This window comes from Myodes glareolus, chromosome 15, assembly GCF_982192425.1.
Source record: "Myodes glareolus chromosome 15, mMyoGla1.1, whole genome shotgun sequence".
Classification (NCBI taxonomy): Eukaryota; Metazoa; Chordata; class Mammalia; order Rodentia; family Cricetidae; genus Myodes; species Myodes glareolus.
Window position 1 is genome coordinate 55236391 of NC_142040.1, and position 17129 is coordinate 55253519.

Here is a 17129-nt window from a genome sequence, read left to right on the forward strand (position 1 = left end):
TTGCTTTTAGCTTCAGCTACATTTAGGTTCAAATCATCTTTGGATCTGAGCTGAGTATGGCTTAAAGTGACTTAAACTCTCAAAAACTCAAATTTGTGGAGTAGTTAGGTCCAGAGGGCACACCCAGAAGCTAAAACAAGGTTAATGTAACTTAGTTAAATGGTGGTGAATGGAGCCTGAAAAGTGGTTCTCTTTCCTGTGTACACCCGGGGCTGAGCTGAGCAGAGCGCATCTGCTCTTCCTTGGCCTCCTCTTACCTCTCTGCCAGGGCCTTCAACCCTCAGCGCCCAGGGAGGCCACATTGAAAATCCCGGCATCTCGGCCCCTGGCATCGGGGCTGAGCTAGGCCTTCTTAACTTGGTCAATTAATAATTCTGAAATAACGGATCCAATTAGCTCACTTGTGAGTATACAGCTGTTTATCTTGAAATACCATAGATGAAGCTTTTCAGACCGTGGGCTATGACCCATTTGTCTGCGGCTGAATTAGCAATTCAGATGTGAAGTTGGAGATCATTCCATGGGATGGGCTATAGCAGAACAGGAAATTTCACGCGTAGAAAGCTTTGCAGGGTTCTCTTTGCTTGAATTTTTGTTTTAGTTGTAATGTATTAAACTGTAAGGTAAAATTTTTTTTAAGAGTAATTTGTGATCAAAATATCTAAAAATTACTGGTATAGATTTTAAAGTTAACATGTTTATTTATTTTTTTCTTGGTTTGGGAACTTTTTAGAATCTATTTTTATTTTTTAAAAATGTGTTTCTTCTTTCCCAGTTTCACACACAGACACAAACACACACATGCTATATTTTGACAACACCCTCCCAAAAAGATACTGCTTCTCTCCATAGATTTAAGTCGTATGCTTACAAATGGCCTTGACTAAGCATTGAGAGGGAAATCAAAATACTTTCTTTTTGCTCAACGAATGTGAGAGTATTCACAGAAAAGGGTCTTAAAGCCCCACACATGGCTACAGTCTGCCTACCTGGCAAGGGTCATGGAAATACCTTCCTTTCTTTTCTGTGTCTTAGAGCCACCGACCGCCAACCTTCATGTGTTTAGTCAGCTTCCTATCTCTGTGACAAATACCTGAGTTAAACCAACTTAGTAAGGGGACAGGTTTATTTTGGCTCAGAGTCTCAGAGGTTTCTACACGTCCTGGTTGGCCTGCTGTATGTGAGGTCGAGCATCAGGGCCAGGATCACATGGTGATGGTCACCTCATGAGAGGCAAAAGAAAGAGGAAGAGACCAAGCTCCCTTCAAGAGCATGTCCCCAATGTTCTGACATCCCTCCATTAGGGCACACATCCTCGACTTTCCATTCCCTCCCAAGAGCGGGCTGTAGGGGATACTCCAAACCCCAGCACTTTATGTGTCAGGCTCTTATTGCTACAGTCGCAGCTAATTATACGGGCTAGCCAAGGAATCATGGGATAGCCAAGGAATTTAGCTGTTGATCTTGTTTCTATGAACATCTGACTTTCAAGTAAATTTATAAGTAAAACCTGATCCTAAATTGGATGCTGTTCTTGCCCTCCCTCCTTGTGTGTGTATGTGTATGTGTGTGTGTGTGTGTGTGTGTGTGTGTGGTTTGCTATATTAATGCAAGAGTCAGTAGACTCCTTTTGTAAGGGCCAGACAGGAAAGATTTTAGATTTTGTGACTCATGTACAATCAGGGAAGCAACTACTTAATTGATCCCCCCCTTTATTGAAAATAGATCCTATTCTTACACAATATATCCTAATTATGGCTTCCCCTCCCTCTTCTCCTCCCAGCTCCTTCCCACCTCCTCTCTCATCTGGATCCCTTTCTGTCTCTTATTTAAAAAGATCAAGCTTCTAAGAGATAAAAATAAAACATAATGAAACAAAATATAACGAGATAAAACAAACAAACAAACAAACAAAAAACCCTACCACTTTGAAGTTGGACAAGACAAAACAAAGAAAAGGAAAAGAGCCCAGGAAAAGTCATAAGAACCAGAGACCCACCCATCTACACACTCAGGAATCCTATAGAATCACTAAATTGGAAGCCATAATACATATGTCGAGGAGCTTCTGTCTTCTTTTCTGCAGGGTTTCCCGAGCCCCGAGGGAAGGGATTTGATGAAGTCATCTCACTTAGGGCAGAGTATTCCATGATCTATCTGTGTGTGTAATGTCTGACTGTGGGTCTCTGTTTTTATTTCCATCTGCTGCAAGCTTCTCTGATGGGGGCTAAAGTCAATCTATGTTTTGGACTGGTAGTAATTGGTTTTTTCCTAGGTTCCTGGGCTATATAGTCTCTGGTTCTTGGTTGCTCAGGCAGTATTGGGTATGGACTCCATCTTGTAATGTATAAATGATTTGTTTCAATAAATCTTTATTTATGAATACTAAAGTTTGCATTTTATGTTAACATGTAAGACTATAATGTATGATAACTTCATCAAGTAATATTCATTAAGTCACATTCTTTTTTTTTATTTTTCTCAACCAACCACTGAAAACTGTAAAAAGCAGGGGCTGGAAGGATGGCTCAGTTGGTGATGTGCTTGCCATGCAAGTATAAGGAGAGGAATTGAGGTCTCAAATACCTATATTTTTTAAAAAGTGGAGCATGGTGCTTGGGAGGCAGAGACAAGAGAGTTCCTGGGACTCGCTAGTCAGCCAGTCCATTCTACTTGGTGAATTCCAGACTTGTGAGAAACCATGCCTCAGAATAAAGATGGACAGCTCTCAGAGATCAACATCGGAAGTTCTCCTCTCACCTGCACACATACATACATACATGCACATACATGCACATAAACCTACACATATACAAATGTAAAACACATTCCTAGCTTGTGGGTCATACAAAAACTGATAGTGGCCAGATCTGGCCTGACAGACAGAAATCTGGACGTCTGTATTAGACTATTCCCCCAAAGAAGTATAATGTCATATTTTTATACACCTTAATTGACAAATGATCACTTTAAAAAAAAACCCAAGTCCTTTCTAAAGTAAGAAAAACTAGAAGTTATGAAAGTATATTGGATGCGAGCACAGACCAGTAATTCAGACAATGTGAGAGACCGTCTGGTGGCACTCGGAGACATGTAAGGACCCTGTCTGCCTAGTGTAGGCGTCAGAGCCTCCTCCTGCTTTACAGCGGCCACCATGTCTTCCTGAACACCAGCACTGCCAGGAAATATAGTCTGTAGATCTTTCTAGAACATCTCTGCCCGGTATCACAGCAGGTGAACCGCTTTGAGCCTACAAAAAAAAGCTGACTGATTGTCCTGTAAGTCACCCCGTCCTCTCCTCTTCCTCTTTCTCCCCTCTCTTCCTCTCTCTGTCTTCTTGAAGAGTATGTGGTACTCTGAGAGAATCACATTTTTTTTCTCTTGTACATATGTTTAGTTTGGGAACAGCAATCAAAATGGCTAAGCTACACTGAGGCTCAATCACAAGCTATAAACAATATGAAGGCCTCACCTCAAATCTCATTTAACCTTCACAATAATTCAAGAAGGGAGGACACTGGAGAAGAAGGGTTTGGATGTCCCAGAATGAGTGTGCAGATGAGGCGCTTATTCCTAACCTTAACTGTCACTGAGCCAGCACACACACACACACCTTTCCTTTACACACACAAACATGAAACCACCATTTTGGGATAAATGAGAGTCTTCTGCACACCATACACAAATTCTCAATTTACCTCACTTTATTAGAGTTTCAATCTATTGGGCATCTCTATCAAGGCATTGACAGGATCTATCAACATTTATCTTTCATAGTAGAACTGAACTGTAGCCAAGCTGTTTGGTTTTGCATTTTCTCTTCCCTGAACAGATACAGCGCGACATAACTGACTCTCCGGACTGCATCTTTAAACTCATGGTGAGTCAAAACAAGCAATAAAATGCAATGCGTTATTTCCAGGTTCCAACTTTCCACTAGATGGGAGCACTGGTTGGACAGAGTTTCTAGTAGTCCAAGCTTACTGTGGCTCACTCAGAATAAAATTCTATGCATTTAAAGGATTTTAAAATTCATTAAGTATTTTCAAAAAGAAGGAAGAAATATGTGTGGCATCATTAAGTGGCTGACAGGTGTCTATGAAAGGACACCCCTTATAATAGTAGTTGAAAATATATTAAAGTTGGCTCTCATCATCTGAGAGACGATTCAGTGAGAATTACAGTGGCAAAGATTTGCTGGTTTATCTCAAATGGGGTACGAGACCTCAACAGCAGCACTCCAGTATCAAATGGATAAAAGAAATTAAATCTAGTCATTCATATCTGTGACTTGATTCAGTTCAATTGGATTTCCTGGAGGGTCTAACGAGAATTGCTATGCCCCCTCTTTTTTTTTAGTGTTTTAAACATTTGATAGCAAGCCAAAAGAATAATTCAAATTCATATGAGTTTCTAAAACTTTATCAGGACATGCTCACAGTTTTTCATTAATTTCAGGTCAAGATTTATTTCCAAACAGTAAATAAAGGCTTACAGAAGTACACTTGCATCACCGAATACCTTGGCTTCAAATCCCAATGTGATTTCCTCTTAGATACGACAGAATGTCATTCTGAGCCCGAGCATATGGGCTTCTGCTAATATAAAATGGTGTCTTCGAAAGGTTACTTCTGTTTTCTGCAGGGAGCAGTCATCCTTTGACCTCTATTCAATATGTGACACAGATCTGATTGTGCGGCAGCCATTAGCCTCATCCAAATTCCCTAGTTGGAGGTTGGGGCTTAGGTCAGAGACCACTACTCTTTGGTGTCAAGGCGAAACTTAATTAATGCCTCTAACAAGTATGTAGATGATATTTTGTTCTCCTTAGGATGTATGAAAATGGCCTGCAGGATTTAATCCCGAAAAATGCTTAAAGCAAGAATGGCTGTGTTGTTTGACATGCTCCCATGACCTCCTTCTGAATTGGCCGCACTGTGCTTTTGGCTTTTTCCCAGCCTGCTGGCCAGGTTCCCCTCCCCCAACTCCCCTTGGGCAAAGATTCTTTTCTCTGCAGCTTTCTAATCCCCAAGGCCATGGACTTTTAACAGCACCCGCTCCTCCTTGTGCTGTTCCAGAACCCACCACAGCCACAGGGGCAGAGGTACAAGGCAGGGGGCTGGGCCCATGATGCTGAGACACAATGGTGGTTTCTGTCTGTCGTGTTCTGGGCAGAGGAGGGAGCTCTTCCTGGGAGCTGGTGCTGAAGTGTTCGGTAATCATTTTTCAATGAGAATTGGCAGCTGCCTGCCAGGATGGGATGTTATGTCAGCACGGGTGTCAGAGAATTCGGGAGATTCCGGAAGGAAGTCATTGGCAAATGAGATAGGGCTGGGGAGGGCGCAATGCCAAAGGGCGAGGTGCCATTCAGCAGGTAGCTTTAAAGGTAAATTCTAACCCACATTATTTAGGAGTGCTTCAGAAAGTAGACCTCCTCTCCCAGAGGCACCTGGCCACTGACAGTCCAAAAGGAAAAAGAAAAAGAAAAAAGAAAAAAAAGAAAGAACCTCCTAAACAGCTTTCAACAGAGACTTTTAGAGTCTGTTAAACAAGACTTACACTCTTACACTCACTTGCTGCATAAACCTGTTTAAGCAGTGTTTATTACAAGGGCCGGCCGAGCTGCTTCTCGAATCTGTCTGCTGGTTTCCTGACCCCACCGAGGTATGAGACCCTCCCACTCAGCGCTCCTCACCTCCACAGCTGAGCGGGATATGTTTTCTAACTGAAATCCCCATGGGACAGAGACATCCACAGCTAATTCCCTTGCTTGTGGACTGGTGATTCAGTTGTAACTCTGGGCCCTTCACCTTCGCAGTGAATGCACTCTGCCTTGTGTTTGAAAGTTTGCAACTCGGGTTTCTTGGGAGATTTCCTGATAGGCGCACTGCAACCTTTGGTTTTACAGTTCCACTGTTTGTGTTCCAATGTCCTTTCCCATCAGCCCTTATCTCCTGTGTTTTCTGATTTGAGGATGTTGCAGTCAGAATGTTTATTCCTTTTGAGAATTTCACCTGGCGACATAAGCTCTTGTGGACAGAAGAGAAATTAGGTTCATTGCTAAATTCATTGCTAAAACCACCCAGCCCCCCACTTAGTGAGTAAGCAACAGGTATCTAAAAATAAGAATAAAGAAAATGAATGAATCATAAAGAAATGAATGGGAAAATATTGAAAAACAAGAGTTCTGCAGAGTGAAGGAGTATCCAGGTCTTGGGAAAGCAGTTCCCGTCAGTCATTGTCTTCCTTTCTAGAGGACAGCGCTTTCTTCAGTTTGCTGGGGACATTGTTGGTGTTAAAGCTGGTGTGGTATGGTGTGGGTGTGGGTGTGGGTGTGGGGGTGGGGGTGGGAGGGGTGTGTGTGGGTGTGCGCGCGCGCAAGTGCGCGCGCGCACACCCACACCCACGCTCAGCTCCTGGCGAGTGCATGCACTTTTTATGCCACCATTGCGATCTCTCTCCTGAGAAACAGGCCCAAGAACTTCGCAGGCCAAGGCAGCAAGCGCCTTAACAGAATCTGCGTTTCGCATTCTTCCATCATGGTGGCTGGGCTTGGTTCACACCTCCGCAGGCCCAGGTGAGAAGCCCAGCTTGGCTTGTAGATTTCCAGGGAACAGAGCAGAAGATGCTCTGAGGAAATTCTGAATTTCAGCCACTTTTGGCACATGACTGTGTCAGCCAAAACACATTTCTGGGAGTGGAATTGTGGGCATCTTGCCCCCAGTGGCAAGTTTCACTTGTAACATAAAAGAAGAAAATGTGACAGTGCACTCCAGGGAGTGAAATATTTTTAAAATCCTGAAAAATGGTTTTTAAAATGCCCTACATTGATTGGAAATTCGGGAAAAAAAAAACCGATGGTAACAGTAGCAGCAATATAAACAGCTGACGTTGGGGCAGGGGCATTTCTTAGACGCTAGGTACAGTGTTTGTGTGTGAGTGTGTGTGTGTGTGTGTGTGTGTGTGAGTGTGTGTGTGTGTGTGCGTGTGTGTGTGTGTGTGCGCGCGCATGCGTGTGTGGAGACTAGCATTCACTGGGTATTTTTCTCACTCACCCTCCACCTTATTGAGATGGGGAAAGTACGCTCATTGGACCTAGATCTAGCCAATTTGGCTAGACTGACTTTCAAGTAAGCCCTTGCTATCTCCCTGCCTCTTCTTGCCCAGCATGGGGATTGCCAAGTTTTCTGGGGGGATCTGAACTCACATCTTCCTGCTTAAACAGCAAGCACCTTAATGACTGTGCCACCTTCCTAGCCCATGAAGCTAAAATTCTTTTCGACATTGTCTTACTTATTCCTCAAGATACAGGGCCCCTATCTGTAGGGTAGTCACTGTACCTGTATAGTCCATGTGAGACTTGGTTTGTCACATGATACAACTTTAGAGTACTATGGTATAGAGGCCTCCCATCTCCAGATTTCACAAACAGCTCATCTTTTGATTTAATAGAAACCGTTGATGGGCATAGTTTCTTAAGTTTGCCATAAAATTTGCTGAAAAACGAAAATCTGAACATGTTGTTTACTTTACATTGGCACAGGAGCGAACTCACAGTGTGGCAGAGCGATGCCTCCAAGGAATTCAAACGAGATCAAGAATTTCTCTTTCTACCTCGCTCTTACAGGAACACCTTTTTGTGTGGCATACATTACATCCATGGAAACACATTAGCAAGAAGTAAGCCGTGAACCCTACTCCTGCCCAGAATTACCCAGTATAACAGGGACAGAATTCGGTGCCCTTTCATTGTATATTTTATACTTATTTCTTACAGAGTTTTGATTTAGATTCAGATAAACATCTACAGTTCAGCTCATTTTTCTTTCAAATAAAAGTCCAAAGGGTAAAATAAAAAAAACATCTTAAGATGAATTTGGGATATTTATAGTAAGAGAGAAAAAAAAGAATACTATTGGTGGTGGTTTTTTTTCTCCCCCCAAAGACAGGGTTTCTGTGTTTATGTAGCCCTGGTTGTCCTGGAAACTCACTCTGTAGACCAGGCTGGCCTAGAACTCAGAGATTCATCTGCCTCTGCCTCCTGAATCCTGGGTTTAAAGACGTATGCCATCTCCTCCTGGCACTGGTGCTGTTTTGAAAGTTTCTCAAAACTTCAGTGGTTAGAACAGAGCTCAAGGCAAAAACAGTGCTTAAAAAAAAAACCCATAGAACATGCTAGAAAAGGTTAAAGCCCAAGCAGAAGCTCCCGAGAAAGGAAAGTGCCCACATGGTGGGGTGTCCTTTGAATCTCTTTAGGTTGTTTTCTAGATGAAACTATGAGAAAAAACTGAAATTATATTTCCCTTCCAGCTAGTTAAGCCTCAAATCCCCAGATGAAAAAAAAATGTTTTCTTTTTGGACAGTGATGTATTTCTAGTCTGTCTATTCCCAGAACAAACACAGCAAAAACCCATTTCAGGCACTGACTAAAATAAAAGACAGGGGCAGAGATCACTCAAATGGCAAAGCGTTGCTATAAATTGCCGTTTTGCAGGTAACCCCCACTCACTGGGAAAGGGTAGGTGGGCTGGTTCTCTATTACCTCTGCAGCCATAGTTTGTCAAACCTACTGCTATTGAATCCCCCACTTACATAATGCTTGTATTTTCACAGACAGAAACGCAGCTTCTGTCTAAACTGTGGCAGATGGAGCTGTTGGCTACCCAGCAGTCTTTTCTCATCATTTCTTCCTTCCTAATAGAATTCTAGATTTATTCAAGAGTGATTTTTTTTACACACACATACACATGTACACAATGCTTGGAGGATTTGATTACAAATGTGAAGTCTTTAGTCCAAAAGCCAAATCGCACCTCAAAAAAAAAAAAAAAAACCTCAGAAATTAATACTGTATTGGGGACTAGTTGACTTGTGACTGTCACATGGGACCAAGGAGCACCACCCTTAATCTTTAATTGCGAGATGCTTCTCTGCCTTCAATCCCTTCAGATAGACAGAAATAAGAAAGCTTAGAGCTTCAGCTGCCAGTGGCAAACATCTTAAGCCCTGAAGGAAATCATTGGTTGGATGACTTTGGTGCTGCACAGAGCAGGATGAAGAGAGAACGACCCTGGCCTTTTGTTTCTCATCATCCTGGGTCCTATTTCTCTAGGACTCTTTCTTGTGGAAAATCATCATTTTACTTATTCTTAAGTGTAAGACAAGATTTTCTCATTGCCAAGGCTCGCATCACCCTAATACACAGGCTAACACAAGGAGTCCAAAGGACTGGGCAGTGATCAGATCTTCAGATGCTGAGCATGTGCTAGTTCCTTTTTCTGGTGTCTTCCCTGTTAATAGTGGTACTTACCGACCCCCTCTTTACTGCCATTGACTTAGTCACTTCCCCAAGTTCTTTAATCCCCTTATTTGTCTGAAGTTGAGAGGTGAGATGTGGGAGAAGAGTTCACTAAACTGGTTTGTATCACTTGTGCTAATGAGAAACACTACTAATTGCAAGTGTCAATCAACGGGAAGGGGAAAGGGCAAATAACAGCACCAGGGAGAGCTGACCCAATGACTCTGCAACCAGGTTTCTATGGCTTTTTTTTTTGAGAGTTACAATTTTTCACAATTGTCAGATGCAATTGAAATATTTTCTTGAAGGGAATATAGTACCTAATTTAGTTCAGGAAATCTGTGGATATAAAATAAACTAATTTCAGCTTCAATGCTTAGTACGTTTAAAATTGTTTATGTCCCGTTGCCTTCAAGTTGATGGACAGCACATTTAACAGAAGTATAAAGGAACACCATCCAAATCCCATTCCCTTCATCTCATAACCTTATGAGATGGTGCGGGAGAATTATCTGTATTCTGTCAATCATATTTTAATAAAACACTGATTGGCCAGGCAGGCAGTATAGGCGGGAAAGCCAGACAGGAAGTAGGGGTGGAGCAAAGAGACTGGGAGTATTCTGGAAGCAGAAGCTCTCTCTCAGCCATTCCTGGGCAGACCACCGAAGAGGCAACATGTAAGCTGTCACACTGAGAAAGGTACTGAGCCCATGTGGCTAACATAGATAAGGATAATGGGGTAACATAAGTTATAAGAGCTAATAAGTAGCCAGAGCTAAGGGCCAATCAGTTTATAACCTTATGGAGTCCTGTGTGTAATTTTTCTTTGGGCTTGCCGGCTGTTGGGGTACTGGGCGGGACAGAAACCCCAACAAGCCGGCCCCTCATGTTACATATGGCGCCCAGACGTGGATAAATGAATCCACAGAAAGCCTGAGAAAGTTTGGGAAAGAATAGAGTAAAGTATGTTTTCTTGGTAGCAGCAATTTTTCGGTTCTGCTCTGCTTGCTAGAGGCAAGCAAATGCTCTCATCTAAGAGATGCTTCTTGACTCAGCCTTAGCTGCAAAACCTTGCAGCTCATTAAGAGGTCCTGCCACGAAACACTTAAATGCTGTTGGTGAAAAGCTGAACGCATGCTTTTCGGTTTTCAGTCGTAGCAGGAAAAAAGCTGTGCTGTTTTAAAATGCCGGCTTTCTGGGCTGTCCTGCCAGGACAAACTCTGACTCTTGCAGGCAGGCAGTCCGACTGAGTGTGGTCTGTGAGCAGAATGCTGCAGCTTGCTTGCTAGCAAGGACATTGAAACACGACAGAGTTGTGGCAGTGAACACAGTTGTGGCTGGTATCTCAGCTATGAGTCTGGAAAGCTAAGGAATGAGCTGGATCTAGCTGTCAAAGCCACAGCTTTCCATATTGCTTTGTAAATTAAAGGCTCATGTGGTCAGAAAAAGAGAGATAAACAGTAAAGAGAGATTCAAAGAGGAAGAAAACCTCTAAATGGTTTACAGTGTGTATATGCAGGCTAAAAGTTAAAGTTCTTAGAGTTAAAAGGAAAGAAAGAGAGTAGTTGGGTGTGGTGGTACACACCTTTAATCCCAATGCCTGGGAGGCAGAGGCATATTGACCTCTGTGACTTCAAGGGGTAGAGGTAGATTGACCTCTGTGACTTCAAGGTGTGGTAGTACACACCTTTAATCCCAATGCCTGGGAGGCAGAGACAGATCTCTGTGAGTTCAAGGTGTGGTAGCACACACCTTTAATCCCAGTGCTGGGGAGGCTGAGACAGTGGGGATCTCTGAGTTCAAGGACAGCCTGGTCTACAGAGTTATTCCAGGACAAAGATATATACAGAGAACCTGTCTCAAAAAGCCAAAAGTTAAAAGTAAAAATAAAAGAAATAGAGGTTAAAGTAAAGCCACATAAAGATGGAAAATATACAGAGAATCTTGATACTGTATGCTATTTTGCTCTCTTTAAATTGTTTGATTGCTGAGGAAGGAGCAACAACTGCTAAAAGACTTTTGTTTATAAATGCTACTGAACTAACCCAAGATAGGAATTTTGAAAATACCTTGGCTTCAAAATTGAAGTCAAAAGGTATGTTACTTTGGAGAAGAGATTTTGCTTTTGTTTCCACAGAAAACGAGAGACTCTGGATTTATTCAGAGTTAGGAATAATCACCTTTGACCAAGGGAGGCCACCTGAAAAATCTCCGATAGGAACAGATGGCCCAGATGACAGAGGTCTACATCCAGAACTGATCCAAGACTGCTGCCTGAGATGATCGAGACTCAGAATACTCCAGTCATGACTTGATTATAACTCTAAATTTTCTTTAGGTCCCCTTAAGACTATCAGCGCCCCCAACCAGCAGGAAGTAGCCTGAAATACTACGCCCACATTCACAACAAATGGATTATGGGTATTTTCCTTTGTTTAAAAAAAAAAAAAAGAGAGGGAAATGGTGCGGGAGAATTATCTGTATTCTGTCAATCATATTTTAATAAAACGCTGATTGGCCAGGCAGGCAGTATAGGCGGGAAAGCCAGACAGGAAGTAGGGGTGGAGCAAAGAGACTGGGAGTATTCTGGAAGCAGAAGCTCTCTCTCAGCCATTCCTGGGCAGACCACCGAAGAGGCAACATGTAAGCTGTCACACTGAGAAAGGTACTGAGCCCATGTGGCTAACATAGATAAGGATAATGGGGTAACATAAGTTATAAGAGCTAATAAGTAGCCAGAGCTAAGGGCCAATCAGTTTATAACCTTATGGAGTCCTGTGTGTAATTTCTCTTTGGGATTTGCCGGCTGTTGGGGTACCGGGCGGGATGGAAACCCCAACAAGCCGGCCCTCATGTTACAATGAGACATTTGATATATTGAGATGAAGCTGGGCTGAGCTGTGTATTCACTGCCAAGCAATATTCATGAGGTTGCTGCCCCTTAAGAAACGAAACAGGACTACACAACCAGCCAAGTCTAATTTTGCCTCCTTTGTACAGCTACATCCAAGGTTACAACAAAGTATATGGAATCTGATATTTGACCTCCTCTGGAACTTCAAGAAACATCCGCCAAGTAGGAATTGGAAGAAAAAAATGATCATGTTCACAAGACACATACACAAGAGTCTTCCACAGATTCCTCTGCAGATTCAGTTTGATGTATGACTATGGGTAGATAATAAACCAAAAGATAACCAAGGGTTATCAAGCTAGTTTGTGCTTAGGAGAAAAACCATATGACCAGTTTCAAACTGGAGCACAGAAATGAAGAACTGTAACAGCTTTAGACCTTGTTGTAGATGACCAACAAAATACCAACTGCCAGCTAAGATGTTCAATTACTCTGTTACTAGGTGCTTCAGTTAGGATATGTAACTGTTTTTCAGATATTTGTTCAAAGACACAAAGATAGGGAAGAGAGAGAGAGAAGGGGGTAGGAGGGACAGAGGTGGAGGTGGCCGGGAGAGAGATTCCTAACCTATTGAGGGCCTCTATGGACAGTTCTGGAGTCTGGCATGGACCCGCCTCTCATGCATCTGAAAGAAATCAGATTACTAGAAAAGAAGCTACCATCCAACACGAATAATGTAAGAGTATATAAATGTAGCCCAAAGTTCCATAATGAGTAGTTTCCATTTGTTCTTTCAACCAACATTTAATGAGTTCTCTCTATTTGTCAAAATCGCTGCTAGATATTAAGAACTAGAAATATGACTCAGTAGGCTCTTTCTCAGGATGCAGTAGGTGAGACTGAGATGCACCTGCAGAGACTTCTGGAAAGGGGGTGTGACCTCTGCACTGACACTAAGGATGGACAATGACATGATCTTGCAGCGAGAAATAAATAGGCGTGAGGAGGGGACTAGATGCCCCTAGAAGAAACAGATTCATGACCTTTTCCCTGGCAAAATATCTAACCAAATGAAGACAAGTGAGAACCCCAGGGAGTCAGTAATTAGGACATCTGTACCAGTGGTTCCGACTGAACATGCGCCAAGTTGTGTCCAACATATTCAGCTCCACATTTAGCAATGGTCATCCTATCCCTTTCATGACTAAAAGACCCAATTCTAGCCAGGTGTGGTGGCCCACATTGTAATCCCAGCAGTCAAAAGGCTGAGGCAGGAGGATGATGGTGAGTTCTACGCTAGCCTGTGCTGTATATTTAGTACCAGGTCAGCCCAAGTTGCATAGTGAGATTTTGTCTCCACCCCACCCGACTCTTGTCTCCCTCCCACTCTGAAAGCCAAACTGATCCATTCATTCCCCACCTAATTTCTGCCTATTTAATACACATTTCCCACAAGACTTTTCCGTCATATTAAATACCTACTGAAACCAACCTAGTGTCAAAGCACATAGAGCCACCAGCCTTTGCACAAAGATGTTCACTAAATAATTATTGAAGGAATTAGAGACAGGGCGACCATGAAATATTCTAAGACATACTGTCCAAACTCAAAACACATCAGGGTTTTAGTGGGGAAGACGGATGTGACACTATTTTTGAGGCTGGGCAGGATGGTAACCGACAAACTTGAAAACAAATAGAAACACTGCCAACGTCACTCAAGACTCAGTGTGAACTCTAAAGTCCTAGAATGTAAATGTAGGGAGAATGAACAACATAACTCACACTATCTCAGACCCGCCACAGAAAGCATGGACTGCTGACCTTGGCCAGAGAGGGAGGAATAAAACCCATTTCTCCTACATAGCTGATGTATGTTGTACTACCTCTGCTGGTCTCTCCAGAGCTGGGCACAGGGGCTCTTGATAAATATTGTCGAATGAATTAACTAATGAACGATGAATCTGAACCTCCCAAACACTCTGGCCAGCTTTCCCTTGGGAATAACAACAAGAGATTAAAAGATTGATTCAAATTAAACTGAAGAGCCGGACCTAAAGTGAAATGGTTTTCTTGAGGTTGAAATCTGTGGATTTGGATTATGATGAGTTGACCTAATTTATAAGAGAACAGATTAGTGTACTGAGGGGTTGAGGGGTGAGAAGGAAGGGGGAAGTTTCTTACGATGTTTCTGAGTTATAGAAATAAATTGTTTTGTGTGTGTGTGCGTGTGTGTAATCTGTATACCCATTACTTCTGTATTTAAGATACACACATTCGAATCTATCTACCTGCATTTATCATCATCAACTATCACCTATCTAATTCATTACCCATCCACTCATTATTTGAATACATAATGCATACACGTGAGTATATTCTTACATATTAAGCATAATGGGCGCCATAATGTATGGTTAAAACAGCGGAGGAATACATTTTACCTTCTAAGAACTAGCAGTGATGTAACATGAGGGCCAGCTTGTTGGGGTTTCTGTCCTGCCCAGTACCCCACAGCCCACAAGTTCCAAAGAAAATCACACATAGTCTACATTAGGTTATAAACTGATTGGCCCATTAGGTCAGGCTACTTATTAGCTCTTATGACATATGTCACCCCATTATCCTTATCTACATTAGCCACAGGGCTTGGTACCTTTTTCAGCTGTCAGTTCACATGTTGCATCTTCGGTGGTCTGGGCAGGAAGGAATGGCTGAGGGAGCTTCCTCCTCCCTAGCCTTCTCCTATTCTCATTGCCCCGCTTCTACTTCCTGCCTGGTTGACCCGCCTATACTTCCTGCCTGGCCAATCAGCGTTTTATTAAAATACATGATTGACAGAATACAGACAATTCTCCTGCACCACAGTGAGACTTTGGAACAAGGAGCAAAAGTGCTTAGTTTCCTAGTGTTGTCTTGTATGCAGGGGAGCATGACAGTATTTACTTCAGGGTCTTGTTGAGAGGACTGAATTTACATTTTTAGAATGATCTTTAGAATGTGCCTAAAGTGATGTGAATGCTCTCTGAGTGACAGATCTTAGTTATTACACTTCTTCGTTCCCTCCTGTCCTCTTTCTTCCTAAGACGAGGGAACACATTGGATCATTTCAGCAAGAAGTAAAAACAAGTCATGTACCGACCAAGCAAGGAAGCAGTCGTCTTAGTTATGGGGGGCGGGGGAGAAGAGTCTACACATGGCTACTAAAACTGTAAAGGTAAAAGTTCTCAGGAGGACAATGTTTAGATTAGGTTTGGCTTCTTAAAATACAATATATGAAAAGCATAAACCTAGAAGTATGTTCTGTCTCCAAACACAAATTAAGAATTAAAGAAATCAAATTGTCAGACTCTGTAATCTGCTTAGGAAAGCATAAATTGTTAATCAGGCTCCAGGCTACGATGCTTACGACCAACTTTAGCAAGAAGTCTGCCTGGAGGAGGAGAGGATCGGGCGGCTCCGTTTTGAAGGCTCGGCAGCCTGTTAACCCCAAGCCCTCTGGCTCTCCGGACACCATTGATAGAGTTCCCTTTGAAATAGACTTCCTTTAAATGAGTCAGTTATTAAAAATTAAGTCATCAGCACAAGCTCGAAAAATTATATTTTCACTAGCCTGAATGAGATGAAAGAAAATAAATCAGATTTTTTTTTTTTTGAGAGAACTGTTTGTAACTGGAGGGTGATTTTCACCCAACAGACAGTTCTTCCTGAGCCTGTATGGTGTGTTCGGTCACTCATGCTGCCGTCATCCTAAAACTCTGATCTTGTGGCTGGAAAGTGATATTTCAAAGCCATTTTCTCATTTCCCCCTCCGAACCTAGATTTATCTATTCCATAAAGTGTTTTCTATTTGTATCAGAAGGGCTTTTGCTGTGGAAAGAGTCAAATAATGAATTTCCCCAAAACTCTAGGCTGAATATCATCCTTAGGAACACTTGTCAATCAGATGGAACCTAAATTGGAAAGCGTGCGACAAGCCCAGCATCTCCTTAGCATGCAGAACCTCGTGGCGGCTTCTCTGAACTGTCAAGCGTAACACAGTCCAACTTTCACTCCTGGCTTTAAAGTGCTTTTTGTAACATTGTGGGTGTTAGCACACAGATTTTTAATTATTAAATCGGGAAACTTTGGCCCTTGTCTTCGGTGACTGGGAAAGCTGATCAACCATGATGAAAAGATGATGATACAAGAAAGAAGTAAGAAAGTAGGTCGTTTAAAAGTTCCATTTTTGTGTAGTGACAAACTGGGAAGAAAACGGAGGCTCTCTGAGCACTCAGAACATCAGTGTGCGAATCCACCTTTGGCTCCAGAGTTCCCCATGGATCTAACCCCACTTTTCAATAATTTCTTCTCTTTGTGTCCATCATATCACACTCTTTCTTTAGATCACGTGGGATTTAGCTACTAGAATTTTATTAACCTCCATATTTAAATAAAGTCACTGCACCCATTTAGTATCCTGTTTGGGGTGAAAGTAGCCATTTTCGTCATCAGCATCTATGTTGCACACTGCCCTACCGGGTACTCTTCTGTGGCCATCTCTGAAATGATTTTTTTTTTTTATTTTTTAGGACCCAAAAGTATATGTCCATTTAAATTCAATTCAAGTGATGGGGAGATCTTTGTTTGTCTGTTTGTTTTATAAACCACAGTGATCCTTCTAGAGATATTTAGGAGTATAGTATCCACAATTGATACCCACTGGCAAAGGGGAAATCAGTTTTCTCCAAAGGATGGTCACTGGGTACATACATTAACCACACCTCAGGGCAGGCCCCTTCCCTAGGAGAAACTGGTCAACACAAAGCAAACTCAATGGTATTTTTGTAAACTCTTTGTTTCATTTTGCTTTGTTTAGGCATGGTTGTTTTTTTTTTTTTGTCTTTCATTTGTTTTGAATTTCCTTTTTGCACTTTTGAAATGTCTATTTGCTCATGTGCTTCTTGTTGTTTGTTTGTGTCTGTTTTCTAAAGAGAG

The 17129-nt window shown here is 42.2% G+C and overlaps 1 protein-coding gene and 1 long non-coding RNA gene across 4 annotated transcripts in view; one reads left to right on the plus strand and one right to left on the minus strand.

Moving 5' to 3' along the window:
* Positions 1-17129, minus strand: part of Cdh6 (cadherin 6) — a 136152-nt gene that overhangs the window by 109096 nt on the left and 9927 nt on the right. The window lies entirely within an intron of this gene.
* LOC148119703 (uncharacterized) lies at positions 9761-12066 on the plus strand. Its single transcript, XR_015735012.1, has 2 exons — positions 9761-9997; positions 11436-12066. It is a non-coding gene; the product is annotated as an uncharacterized LOC148119703 (long non-coding RNA).